Below are 13,316 nucleotides of genomic sequence, written 5' to 3'. Positions count from 1 at the left end.
TGTGCCGGCGGATCTCTTTCATTCAAGATCTAGCCTCAGCACCCCCCCCCAAGCCTCCATCTCTACCCTTTCTCTGCACTGTCACTGAACCTAAATAGTGCCACCTGGCCCTGCCCTCGTCCCTTATTTTGTTACCCGAGTTCTTTTTGTCTTGATCCTGGTTGTCTCATTCTCAAGGGTGAATCTTACAATCCCAGGGGCTTCCTGTTAGTTACTTCTATTCCCAGAAGGCATCTGGAAGGCTAATTCCATATGAATCAGAGAAGGTCAGTGTCATTGAAACAAACAGCTGGTTTTTTCAGCCATCACTTAAGAAATTTCTAAGTATACACAAGGCTGAGATTTGTGACTGTGGGAACAGAGGCTGTAGGGGCACCCAGAGATAAGAGAATGCACATTTGGATGTCCCATGGTCATGACCTTCCTTGGCCCAGAGAGCATAGAGCCCTGATCTTGGATTTCCATGAGCTATGAGGCTATGGTGGTATGTGTGTGCAGTGTGTGTAGGTGTGTGTGTGTGTGTGTGTGTGTGTGTGTGTGTGTGTGTGTGTGAGAGAGAGAGAGAGAGAGAGAGAGAGAGAGAGAGAGAGAGAGAGAGAGCGCCATTCATTGCTGGATGTGATTTCTCCTCAGTGGTACTGTAGGGCTTTGTTAACCCATCCCGCCCCACAGGGAGAGAAGTCTTGATGTGTACTATCAACCCGCACCAGCCTCCCCCCTCCTTTTCAACTCTTTTTCATCCGATGGGGAAACACTGAGGTAAGATGGCTCAGCCCAGGTAAGGGGTAGTCGAGCTCACAGGCAGCCAGTGGCGGTTGCTAGAGCACCTGGAAAGAGTATTCTCTCTGTTACAGACAATTTTCATTTCTACCTCTGCAGAAAACAAAAGGCAGCCAGCTTGCCTGGGGCTACACTGTGGAAAAACAAACGCTGGCTGGGGTACCTCACAGCTCCACTAACTTTCCAAACCGCAGCCAGCCTTGCAGACTGCTGACCCACAGGAACAGGCAGGGCCACTGGCGGTGGGTGGCATATTTGAGGCAGGAGGGGTGGCCCTCTGATGCTCCTAGTGATGGGCCCTCCCCTTGGGTCTTGGGCTGGTGGGTGAGGCCTATGAGATGAGGCTCCTGAGTTCTAGGCATGGGTTGTCACTGAATCACTGGCCTGAACTCCAGAAGGAACTGCGGGAGGGAAGGCCTTGCTGGCTGCTTTGTGTGGAGCTGCTGTTACCCTGGAAACGGCCCTTCTGGCCTCCAGGGCCTAATAACATTCCTCAAAGTTCTCAGGAGTTGTGAGTTTTGGAATGATTACATAAATGTGGCTTTGTGGGCGCGGAGCACTGAGCGGGTAATACTCCACCTCTTGAGTCAGGCCCTTGAAGAAAACAGCAACACAAAGGAGAGTGAAGTGAGCGAGTCTAAAAGATTTGGGGGTGAAGAACTGCCATTGCCAGATGGGAACCTTCTGGGCATCTTTATTTTTCTTAGATGGCAATTCCTGGAAGTGTTGAGTGGACATTGTCAGTGAGGTACATATTAGAGGATTGGTGTCTATCTATCTACAGGTCTCTATCTTTCTTTAAACATTTGCTGTCTAGGTCACTATGGTTATATGACAAGTTGTCACATTACAGAAATATTCAATAATGAAATAACTATATGAAATTTGCCCCCACCCAGATAGCGGTCCCTTCTGACCAGCTAGCTGCATCATCTATCCTGCCTTAGCCTTTCCAGGGTCACAGCCCAACACTACCAGGCACTGTAGGCCAGGAGCTGCTGAATTCCCTAAAGCCAGTGAGAAGGAGTCGTTCATTCATTTATTTTGTAGGTTTGCTTAACAACCTTGTACCCCCCACCCCAGACACTGTTGGATCCAGGATTTCATGAATGCTAGGCAAGCACTCTGCCCCAACCCACATCCCAGCCTTGGGCATGGTAAGCAAGTTAGCACAGTTCTCAGTAGAAGGGCCCACCCACAAGCAGGAAGGAATACCAAAGGAACTTTTCAGAAGCACATCCCTTGGGAGATAGCTGATGCAAACCTTGAGCAGTCCTCTTTATGATGGCGCATAAGTCAAGTGTCAATTGCAGGCTGTCATGTCACTAGATGATTTGGTTAGGGGAAAAAAGAAGCTTTCAATTTCCAACCAAACTTCCTAGCACATTGTTCTAGGGTATTGCTATTATAGCCCAGGCTGGCCTGGAACTCCCTATATAGCCCAGGTTATCTATCCTAGCCTCTCAAGTGCTAGGATTACAGGCATGTTCCATCGTACCCTACCAATTTTACTGTTTGTTTGAACTCAATTATTTTAAATTCTTCTAATATCTGGGATTAAAACAACAACAACTTAGTTTTGAACCAAGTGTCAGTTGGGAGATCAAGTGCCAGCCAACCCCCCCCCCACTACTTACATGGAAAATTTAATTCTATTTTAAGTATTTTCAGTAGATGTTGTTGGCTATCATTAGGTGACAAGGGTCTCTAGTATTTCCAGGAGCTGATGGGCCTGGGGACTTAGATTTTCTTCAGCAGATGGCAAGGGTAATGACTATAGAGTATAGAAGCGTGTGGGTCAACTGAGTTCCTTCAAATGTCACCTGCCATCTCCCTCCCCATACCTTTTGTCTTAGGGGTTTTTTAATTGCTGGGAAGAGACACCATGACCACAGCAGCTCTTATGAAGAAAACATTTAATTGAGGTGGTAGCTTACACTTTCAGAGGTTCAGTCCTTCACCATCATGATGGGAAGCATGGTGGCACACAGGCAGACATGTTGCCAGAGTAGTAATGAAGAGTGCTACATCTTTCAGGCAACAGGAAGTCAAATGAGACACTGGGCAGAAATCCTGAAATCCCGCCCTCACAGTGACACACTTCCTCCAACAAGGACATACCCACTCCATCAAAATCACGCCTCCTAATAGTACCACTCCCTATGAGATCACGGGTGGGGATGGGGGTGCGGGTGGGAGCAATTACATTCAAACTACCACACCCTAGTTCTGCAGACAGACTCCTCTTCCAAAAGTCAATCCCCCTGGAGCCCCTAATTGTTCTTTCTTTTTCATAGGTGACTTGTAGTGGTTTAGTAGACCCTGTTGGCCTATGTGGTTAACATTTCTAGACTGTTTTCATGGGTGGCTGTCACCAGGTTAATGACTCCTTTCTGGCTTCTTTCTGCTTTACAAGTTTCAGTGAGGACAACACCATGCCCCTGTCAAATCAGGCCATTCCTCACCTCCAAATCTAAGCTGTGCTGGAAAGATGGCCCTGGTGCTTAGGAGCTCTTACTGCTCTTGAAGAGAACCTGTTTCCTTCCCAGCATCCATGTCTGGTAGCCCACAATCACCTGTGACTCCAGCTCCAGGGGATCCAACGCCCTCTTCTTGCCTCTACAGACCCTGAACTCACATACACAGCCCCGGCACACATGCACATAGTTAAAAAATAGAAAAGCATTAGCAAACAACCCTCCTAAACTTTCCTAGCCCAACCACAGCAGAATTAGCACCCATGGCAATGCCACTGCTCCTTCAAAGTGTCCTGGAACTCTGGAAGGCCATGAACTCTCCCTATCCTGCCTTCCCTACTTAGACCTCTTGGCATTAATTACCATCAGACACAACACAGTGTATTTGGATTATCTGATTTTTTTACCTTTCTCTCTCAACAGCAAGTCAAGTTGCCTCCCCAGGGGCAGAGATTTGTTTTTATTATATTTTATTCATATATACATTGTGTGTGTGTGTGTGTGTGTGTGTGTGTGTGTGTGTGTGTGTGTGTGTACATGCGTGCATGCGTGCAGGCACACAGGTGGAGGTCAGAGGACGAGTTTCAGGAGTCAATTCTTGACTTTTATTGTTTTGATTCTTACCTCTCTATCTTGTTGAGGCAGGGCCTCTCTTGCTTCCTCTTCTGTACTGCATATTCGAGGCTAGATGGCCAAGACCTTCCAGGGGATTCTCCTATCTCAGCCTTCCATCTCTATTAGGAGTTTGACACTTCACCTGGCTTTTTTTGTGTTTTGTTTTTGTTTTGCTTTGCTTTATTTTGTTTGAGACAGAGTCTCTTTGTGTAGCCCTGGTTGGCCTCAAACTCACAGAGATCTGCCTGCCTCTGCCTGCCTCTGCCTCCAGAGTGCTGACATTAATGGCATGTGCCACCACTGCCTGCCAGTACCTGGCTTTTTCATTTGAGTTCTGGGATAGAATTTTAGTCATCAAGTTTGTGTTGCTAGTGTCGTTACCTGCCAAGTCATCTCCCTAGCCCATTTATTTATTTATTTATTTATTTATTTATTTATTTATTTTCTTCTTCTCCATCACTTCCTCCTCTGCTTCCTCCTTTTTTCGGTACTGGGAATTGAACCTAGGACTCTGAGCATGTTATGCAAGCACTATACCTCTAAGATGCCTCCCTAGCCCTAGAGATTTGTTTTAAATTGTTTTTTGCTGCACTTCAGCCTTCAGTGCAGTATTTAGAACATAGCAGAGCCCTCAATTTTATTTACTTTTCAGGCAGGGTCATATTGTGTACCCAAGGATAGCTTTGAACTCACTACATAGTCTAAGCTGGCCTTGAACTTTTAATGCTCATTCCTCAGTCTCTGAGTGCTAGGATTACAGCATGCCCAGCTCAGCTCAGCTCTGTGAATGTGTGGGGCTGGCTGGCATATGCTGGAAAGGGGCCTTGGTGATAAAGTGGGCATAGAACAAAAGCAGGAACCATTCTTGCAGTAAGATCCACCCCCCCAACATACACCCCAAAGCCCCTACTCAGCGTGTGGTCAAGGCCTTGCCCCTCAAGGGCCCTGGAAGTCCCAAATGTAAAGGTCTCATAAGCCCCATCTTACATATGAGGCTAGAGGTTTGGTGCCTGCTCTCTCTCATAGGACTTCCAAGAAATGACCAGGGTGGTGTCATATCCTTCTAGGATTCTGCTGTGGCTTCTGGGATGATGTGGGCAAGCTAGGTTAGGACAGGTCTTGCAGAACCTTAGGTCTGTCACAACCCTAACGCCAGCTGTTCTGGCCCACACAGACATTTATTGCATGTTTCTGTTGAGTGGTAAACAAAGAGCAAGACAATGCAGCAGGTTTCTACACCTCCCCCCCCCCAAGGTTGCCAGGCAGTCTTTCTTCACAGAATGTACCCAACTCACTTATCTTCCAAGGCCCCCTCCTTTTACCCAGTAGTTCCCTCTGCAGGCTTCTGCCTCTCAGGGTTGTCTTGTCTGTTATGTGGCCTTCCTACAGACAGCAGGGGCCAGAGGCTGCCACAGACATCAGAGCCACTTCTGTGTTCTTACTGTCTGGTGTTCGTTTAGCTCTACAGTCCTGGCTCTGACTTAGAATTCCAAGATAGCTTTTTTAAAGAACTTCCCCTTTGCCTGGATCCCACCTCACTCAAACTATCAGCTCAGGACCTAGGCATCGAAGCCTGAAGCCCCAGGTGATTCTGCTATGTGACCAATGTGCTACCTGGCCTACTGGACTTTGCCATTGAGCACTTACTCCTTGGCAAGCTCATGTCCTGCCAACCTCCAAAATCCATCTCTGATCTTGTCAATGTGCAAAATGTCTTGTGGACACAGGCAAGCACCTGCTTCCCCCTGCCCTAGATGTCCCTCATGAAAAAATAAAGGGGCTAGAGACTGGCATAGAGGTTAAGAGTACCTGTTGCTGTTTCAGTTCTAGGGGAGCCTACAGCCTCTTAACCTCACAGGCATAAGACACACATGTGGTGCCCATATATATACACACATGCAACACACACACATCTTTAACAAATTGACAGCTTTGTACAATTATATAAGGAATTTTAGTCATTTCCACTCCTCCCTCACGCTCCTCCCTCTCTTGCTGGAACCCTTTTCAATCAATCCCCTCCTACTTCCACACCATCTTTTAGTGTGTGGTCCACTGAGTTTCTTGCCTGAGCTTGGGCATCTTATTAGTGGCAATACCAGCAAAGAAAATGACTTCCTTCCCCCAACAACCTGCAATTGCCAATACTCCCTCAGAGATGGGTGGGGCCTCATGGGCCCTTCTCTATCCATGATGAAATGCTGAGGGGGCCTCACTGTGGTACAGATAAACTATACCAGTGCATGCTCTCCCTCCCTCCTTCCCTCCCTCCTTCCCTCCCTCCTTCTCTCCCTCCTTCCCTTCTTCCCTCCCTCCCTCCCTCTCACTATTTTGGGGACTAGGTGGTTAATAATTAGTTACTTCATTGGGGTTCATATTTGACCCTTGCATCAATCCTCTCCCCCGGGGTTTCCACCATTGACTTGGACCTGTATTATGCACTCACTGGTCTCTCTTAACTTGGTTCCCTGGGGTGCAGGATCAGCAGACAGGGTTTTGAAATGCAAAGGCCCAGTCTTAGAAACCAAGGGACCAATGTCTGGTCCTTCCAGGTCTCCTGTGGGATGACAGACTAGCCTCCATTTGCCAGAACTGTTATCAGAGAGGCACACTGCACTCCTCTGGTGACTGCCTGGGAAGGAAACTGTTCATTCCAGGGTTTCTATGACCTCTGAGTTGGCAAGGGGAGGCCCCATTGCATTTGAGGGGAGCTTGAGAGTTCCATTCAGGAGTTTCCCGGCTTCTAGTACAAGGTAAGCAACAGCACACATTTGTTGATTGGCTAAAGACAGTCCCTGGAGCTAATGAGGGACTTCTGGGGACAAGCACCCAGCCAACGACTTCTAAGAGTACCTATTAGAGATCTCCTTCTAGAGGAGGGGACCAGAGCTAGAGACAGGAAGTGAATTCTGGAAGGCCACCCAGTGAGTTTGGGCTAGGCCTGAGGCCCAGGCCAGCTGCCCCCTTTTCTTCTATGGCCTTTGGCCATTTCCTGGAAGGTAAGATTATTAAATTGATAGACACAAGAAAGACTATAAACTTGGATGAAGAAAAATAACGTTAGTTTTGCCCAAAATGGAGCATTTCCTTTAGTGGATGTAGGAAACAAATCAGTGTAATGGCAGTAGTTGTGAGTTTGTGACTCAGTCTATTTTTCACGACCTATAACAAAAAAAAAATAGCAGAGACAGGCTACTTCATAAGGAAAGGGGGTTTATTTGGGCTCATAGTTTTGGTAAAGCAAGTGCTAGGGGCTATAGTTGTTTGTTTTCATCATCATTGCCATCATCATCATCATCATGGTTTCACTCTTAGCTCAGGCTAGTCTCAAACACATAATAGTCCTCCTGTTTCAGCTTTTCAACTGGTGGGATTAGAGGTGTGAGCCACTGTGCTCAGGTGATGGATTTGTTGTTAGCAGAGTCCCAAAGTATTAGAGTTTCACATGACAAGAGGCAGGGTCCTGTATGCATGTGTCTTCTAACCTCTCTCTATTTTAGTTTACCTGTGTGGATGTATGCTTGTCTACATGTATGCCCATGTACTGCATGCGTGCCTGGTGCCTGCAGAGGCTGGAAGGATCTTCTAGAAATGGAGTTACAGATGGGTGCTGGAGATTGAATTTAGATTCTCTGCTAGAGCCAACATTGCTCTTAACCTCTGAGCCAGCTCTCCAGTCCCTGTCCCCCCTGTTTTTAAAGGCCACTAGGATTCAATCATAGGGCTCCATCCCGATAATCTAATCCTCATCATTTTCTAAAGGTACTAATTCTAAATACCATAGTCTTGTGTTCCCACCCCTTTAAAACCTCACAATGGGATTAAAACTTCAACTCAAATTTGAGAGGGGAAATTACATTCAAACTGCTGCAGTCACCAAGAGAAATCACAGATATTATCATAATGCCTTACAGTTATGACTTTTTGAGATATAGCACTTCTTCTACCTCACTATTTAATGCACCAAATCAACACATATATGGCTGTATCATCGGACATTTTGATACTTGCCAAAATATAATAAAATAAACACTTGGTTTGTTTGCAATTCTATCGTCTTTATTTTAATTTGCCTTGCTTTTTGGTGGTGGTTATGGAACCCAGGTCTTTCCTCATGCTAAATACACACCCTATCACTGAGCAACATGCCCAGTCTTGCACAATGCTTTATTACATGTATTTGATGCCTTATTCTGAGAAGGGGGTGTATGTTCATAGGCACAAAAAAACAATACCAGAGGCAAGCAGAATGGCTCAGTAGGTAAAGTTCCATACTGCCAAGCTTGATGACCTGAGTTTGATTCCTGAGACCTATAAGATGAAAGGAGAGAACCAACTCCCATGAGTTACCCTAAATGAATAAATAAAACTTAAAAATGATCCGAGAAAAGATTCTGTCATCTTTTTTTGGGAGGGGGTTCCGAGACAGGGTTTCTCTGTGGCTTTGGAGGCTGTCCTGAAACTAGCTCTTGTAGATCAGGCTGGTCTCGAACTGACAGAAATCTGCCTGCCTCTGCCTCTGGAATGCTGGGATTAAAGGTGTGGCCACCACTGCCCGCCTGATTCTGTCGTCTTTTGAAGAATCAGCCTCCACAAATACACAGATGTCTTTAGCCACAGACTGTTTCATGGATGAATAGAGCTTCTGCCTGGGAGACAACAGTGCTGAGTTTTCTTCTTAGCTGTCACTTAGTTTTTCAAAACCTTAAGTTTGCTTATCCAGGAAGTAGGAGTTACAGTAGGCTCACATTTCAGGGTTCTTGTGGGATTAGGAAGATGCTTATAGCGCTTGGCCCTGGCCCTGAGCATGGCTAAAGGTACAAGTTCAGTGTGCATTGATGGCAGCTGTTACACACCTCTCTCTCTCTCTCTCTCTCTCTCTCTCTCTCTGTGTGTGTGTGTGTATAGTTGACAAGAACAATTTCTTCATTTTAGCCGATTCAAAAAGGAAAAAAAAAACAATTCATTTGTCAAACTTTTCCAAACTTTAATTCATGGGTATTAAAAAGTATCATTCAAGATCAGATGGCTTAAGATGGTGTTTTCAATTACATTGAAACATCTTTTAATTAAAGGGTAATTTATATTCCATAAAGCTCACTATCCTCAAAGCATACAAGCCAATACATTTTTTAGATATGCCTAGATTCTTGGGATCACCTCCCAGATCAAGATACAGGACTTTTCCAATATCCCTGAGGGTTCCCTCATACTCTTTCTCAGTCATTTCTTCATTCCCCTCCTTAAGCACAGTCTTAGTTAGATTTTTATTACTGTGATAAACACCAAGGCCAAAAGCAACTTGGGAAGGAAATGGTTTATTCCATCTTACATTTTATAGGCCACCATGAAGGGAAGTGAGGACAGGTGCTCAATGCAGGAACCTGAGGCGGGAACTGAAGTAGAGACCGTGGAGGAACACTGCTTCCTGGCTTTCTCAGTCTGCTTTCTTATACAATCCAGGGCCATCTGCTTAGGGGTAGTACCAACCAATGTGTGGGGCCCTCCCACATCAGTCACCAGGTATCAATCATCAATCAAGAAAATGGTCAACAGGGTGGTAGGGGAGGAAGGGAGGGAGAAGGGACCTGGGATTGTCATGTAAATCAGTCTTGTTTCTATTTTCAAATAAAAAAATGATAAAAAAAAGAAAATGGTCAACAGACGCACCTCGCCTGTAGGCTAATTTGATGGAAGCAATTCCTCAGCTGAGATTCCCTTGCTGTGATTTCTTTTACGGTTTATTATAATATAAAACTCGGGACAAATATAAGAATCCTAGACAATCACCACTGTTGCCACACACCCGCTACAGTTTACCTGCACAAAAGGAGAATCTTCGGACAGGCCTCCCTGTTCTGGGGGCCACTCTTTCTCCAGTGGGGGGAGTCTATGTTCTATCCCCACCCAGCTGAATGTAAACCCTGCCCCTTGAACTAATGCCTGACTCTAATTGAATATTGGGCCACCATGTAGCTAAAATTCCTGTAATATTCCCTCTTCCAGATATGACTACATTTGTGTCAAGTTGACAAAAAACAACCAATACAAGCACTATCCTAAGTTCTATCATGGTTGATTAATCTAGCTTCTTCTGGATCTTTCTGTAGATAGAATTAGAAGGCAGGGACTCCTTTTTGCATCTCTTCTCTCACTCACTATAATATCTGAGCTGTGTTTACCTATGTTTTGTCCTGTATCCATAACTTCATCCTTTTCATTGCTAGATAGTAACCATATCTAATATACATATCTAATCTCCCACTGATGAAAATTTGGCTGTTTTTATAGTTTAGGCTCTGGTGAATCAAGGTGCTGTGAATGTTCATCTCCTTGCCCTTGTGTGGATGTATGAACTTATTTCTCTTGGTTATGCCTAGGAATGGGATTCTTAGGTCAGAATGTTTGTATTTGTTCAGCATCAGTTGGTCAAATTTTCTTTTCTTTTTTGAGACCTGGTCTCATGTAGCTCAGGATAGCTTCACTCTTGCTGCATAGCTCGGGAAGACCTTGAACTTCTGGCTAAGATTGCATGCACGCAGCCCCACAGCTGCTTTTTGCAGTGCTCTGTGGGATGGCTTCCGGCATGCTAGACAAGTACTCCAACAATTGAGCTACATCCCCACCTCCACCCCACTCCAAAGAAGAGCTAGAAGATTTCTTTTCTAGGGAATGAGACTTTATAGTAAGAATGATGGCTGTCCCATGAACCAGGGCTCCCAAACTTCCTATGCAAGGAAGCAGAAGTTCCAATATCATTTTTTCTTATTTTGTGATGGAACCCAGGGCTTTGTGCAAGGTAATAGTGTTCTACCACTGAATTATAGCTCCAGATTGATATTATGATGAATAACTAGAGTTTTGTCTGCCTCCCATGGCTACTAGGTGTACAAGTGGCTGAGGATGAAGTAGAAGAGAGATGAACAGAGGAAAAGAACTACCAAGGGCCAGGTATGGTGGCATTCACCTGTAATTCTAACACTCAGAAAAAAAAGAGACAGAAGGATTAGCAGTTCCAGATTAGCTCAGCAAGCCTGGGCTGCACAGTGAGACCTAGTGTTAAAAAACAAAAACCCAAAAGAGACCCTACCAGGGAAGTTGAGAAGTTAGGCATGGGCTGCTAGGCGTCCTTAGGATAGGGTGGCTAAGCTGAATTGGCCAGCAGTCCCTAGAGAAAGGGGTGATCACTTCCTCTGCTAGCTACTCACAAAACCCAGGCAAGCAGAGTGCTCTTCATTGTGGCTGCCTAGGTCTAATAAACCTGGCCTGTTTCCTGTGTGAATTTTTATGTAGTAATTAATTAAAAATTTAATTTGATCCCCATCTCCCCCCCCCCTCTCTCTCTCTCTCTCTCTCTCTGTGTGTGTGTGTGTGTGTGTGTGTGTGTGTGTGTGCGCGCGCGCGTATTTTGCTTGAACATAAGGATATGTGGCACATGCATGACTATTGCTCACAGAGAGCGTTGGATGCCTGGAACATGAGTTACACATGTCTGTGAATCACCTATGTGGGTGCTGGGAACTAATGCCAGATCCTCTGCAAGAAGAAGTGGTCTTAGCCATTTAACCACCTCTACAACCCCTTCCTGTATGCATGATTTTAAAAGATTTATTTTCACTATTTTTAAGTATGTGTGTGTTTCTGTGATTGCCCATAGTGTCCAGAATAGGGCATCAGAACACCTGGAGCTGGAGGTACAGGTGGTTATGAACCATCTGATATGGGTGCTGCGAAGCCAACTCTGGTCCTCTGAAAGAGCGGTGTGTACTCACAATCACAGAACCATCTCTCTATCCCCCATGTGCATTATTAATTGAGCAGGTGGCTCATGTCACAACTCAGTCACCTTTTATTTCCAGGCTTCTTCCTGTTTTTCTCTCTCACTCAGTAACTCATTCATAGGAGGGAGATTTTCTGTGGTCCAATTGCCTTGGCTCACAAAGATGGGTCTTGGAAACCTGAATGGGAACCACAAGAGATTAAGAAAGACAGAGACAGGGCTGGAGAGATGGCTCAGCAGTTAAGAGCACTGGCTGCTCTTCCGGAGGACCTAGGTTCAATTCCCAGCACCTATATGGCAGCTCACAACTGTCTGACTCTAGTTCCAGGGGAACTGACACCCTCACATAGACATACATGCAGGCAGAACACCAATGCATAGAAAATTTTAAAAAAGGAAGAAATACAGATACAAGTAACGTAAAGCTGGGATTAGGTGGGCCGTGTGCTTGGATGGAGATGAAGCAGTATCCTGGAAAGGAAGCACTTTTATTGTATACATCATGAAGAAGGAGGCAGTCAGCTAATCCCGGTCCAGAGCCTCTGTAGGAAGGCAGCATTGGGAGAGGCCACCATGTAGTCTTTGGGACAAGGAACCTTCTTTTGGTGCTTCTTTTTCCTTTTGTTTTCATGTTGCATTTTCTTGGTGCTTTTTTGTACATACTGTTTTTCGCTAAAGGTCAATTGTTTCTTAACATCTGTCCTCAGACCAGGGGAAGGCCTTGCCATTCCCATGAGTCTGAGGCACTGTGTCCTCGACATGACAGTGTTAATGTCATGAACGGTGCTTTCCACAGAGTACACTAGCTTCCCACACTCAAGCCTGAGGCCTTTTACAAAATAAATGAAAGTTTTCTTTTTAGCACCTCCTCAATTAGATGGTAATATTTTTCTAGAACTGTGATTCTCAAAGTGTAGTTCCTTAGACCAGCCATGCCAGTATCACATAAGATTTTGTTTAAAATGTCCATTCTTGGGCTAGGAATGTGGGTCAGTTGGTGGAACATTTCCCTAGCATGGTTGAAGCCGTGGGCTTGAGACTTAGCAGGGCATAAACTTGGAAATGATAGACCATTCCTTCAATCCCAGCTCTTGAGAGATAGAGGCAGGAGGATCATAAATTCAAGGTTATCCTCAACGACTTCGTGAGTTTAAGTCCAGCCTGGGTTACATGAGAACCTGTGCCCCTTCAGGGAATTCTGCCGATACACACTAAAATGTGATGACTCTGACTTCTAACCTTCCCCACCCTTTTTTTTTTTTTTTAAATCAAAGCAACACTATTGCCCGGTCCACCTCCTCAGAGATGACATAATTAGTTAAGGATGAAGTCTTCGCCATATATAACCTTTATTAAGTTGAGCCACATTCTGGCTCATCCTAGAGTCTTCAGGGCTTTGGATGCCGTTAAAGGCCTTTTCTGTGGTACCAAGGTGATCATGTCATGCCTGTCCTTAAGTCTATTTGTGTACTGAATTACACCCATTGATTTGCATGTGTTGAACCAACCTTGCATCCCTGGAAAGAAGCCAACTTGGTCATGGTGTATGCTTTTCTTAATGAGGTCTTGAATTCCGTCTGCAAGAATTTGATTGAGAACGTTTGTATCTATGCTCATCAGGGAGAGTGCTCTATACACTTTGTGTTGTTGGGTCCTTACCAGGT

The sequence above is a fragment of the Cricetulus griseus genome, chromosome X (assembly GCF_003668045.3).
Source record: "Cricetulus griseus strain 17A/GY chromosome X, alternate assembly CriGri-PICRH-1.0, whole genome shotgun sequence".
In the NCBI taxonomy this organism is placed as follows: Eukaryota; Metazoa; Chordata; class Mammalia; order Rodentia; family Cricetidae; genus Cricetulus; species Cricetulus griseus.
The sequence above is the reverse complement of the archived record's forward strand: the minus strand, read 5'-3'. Positions refer to the sequence as shown.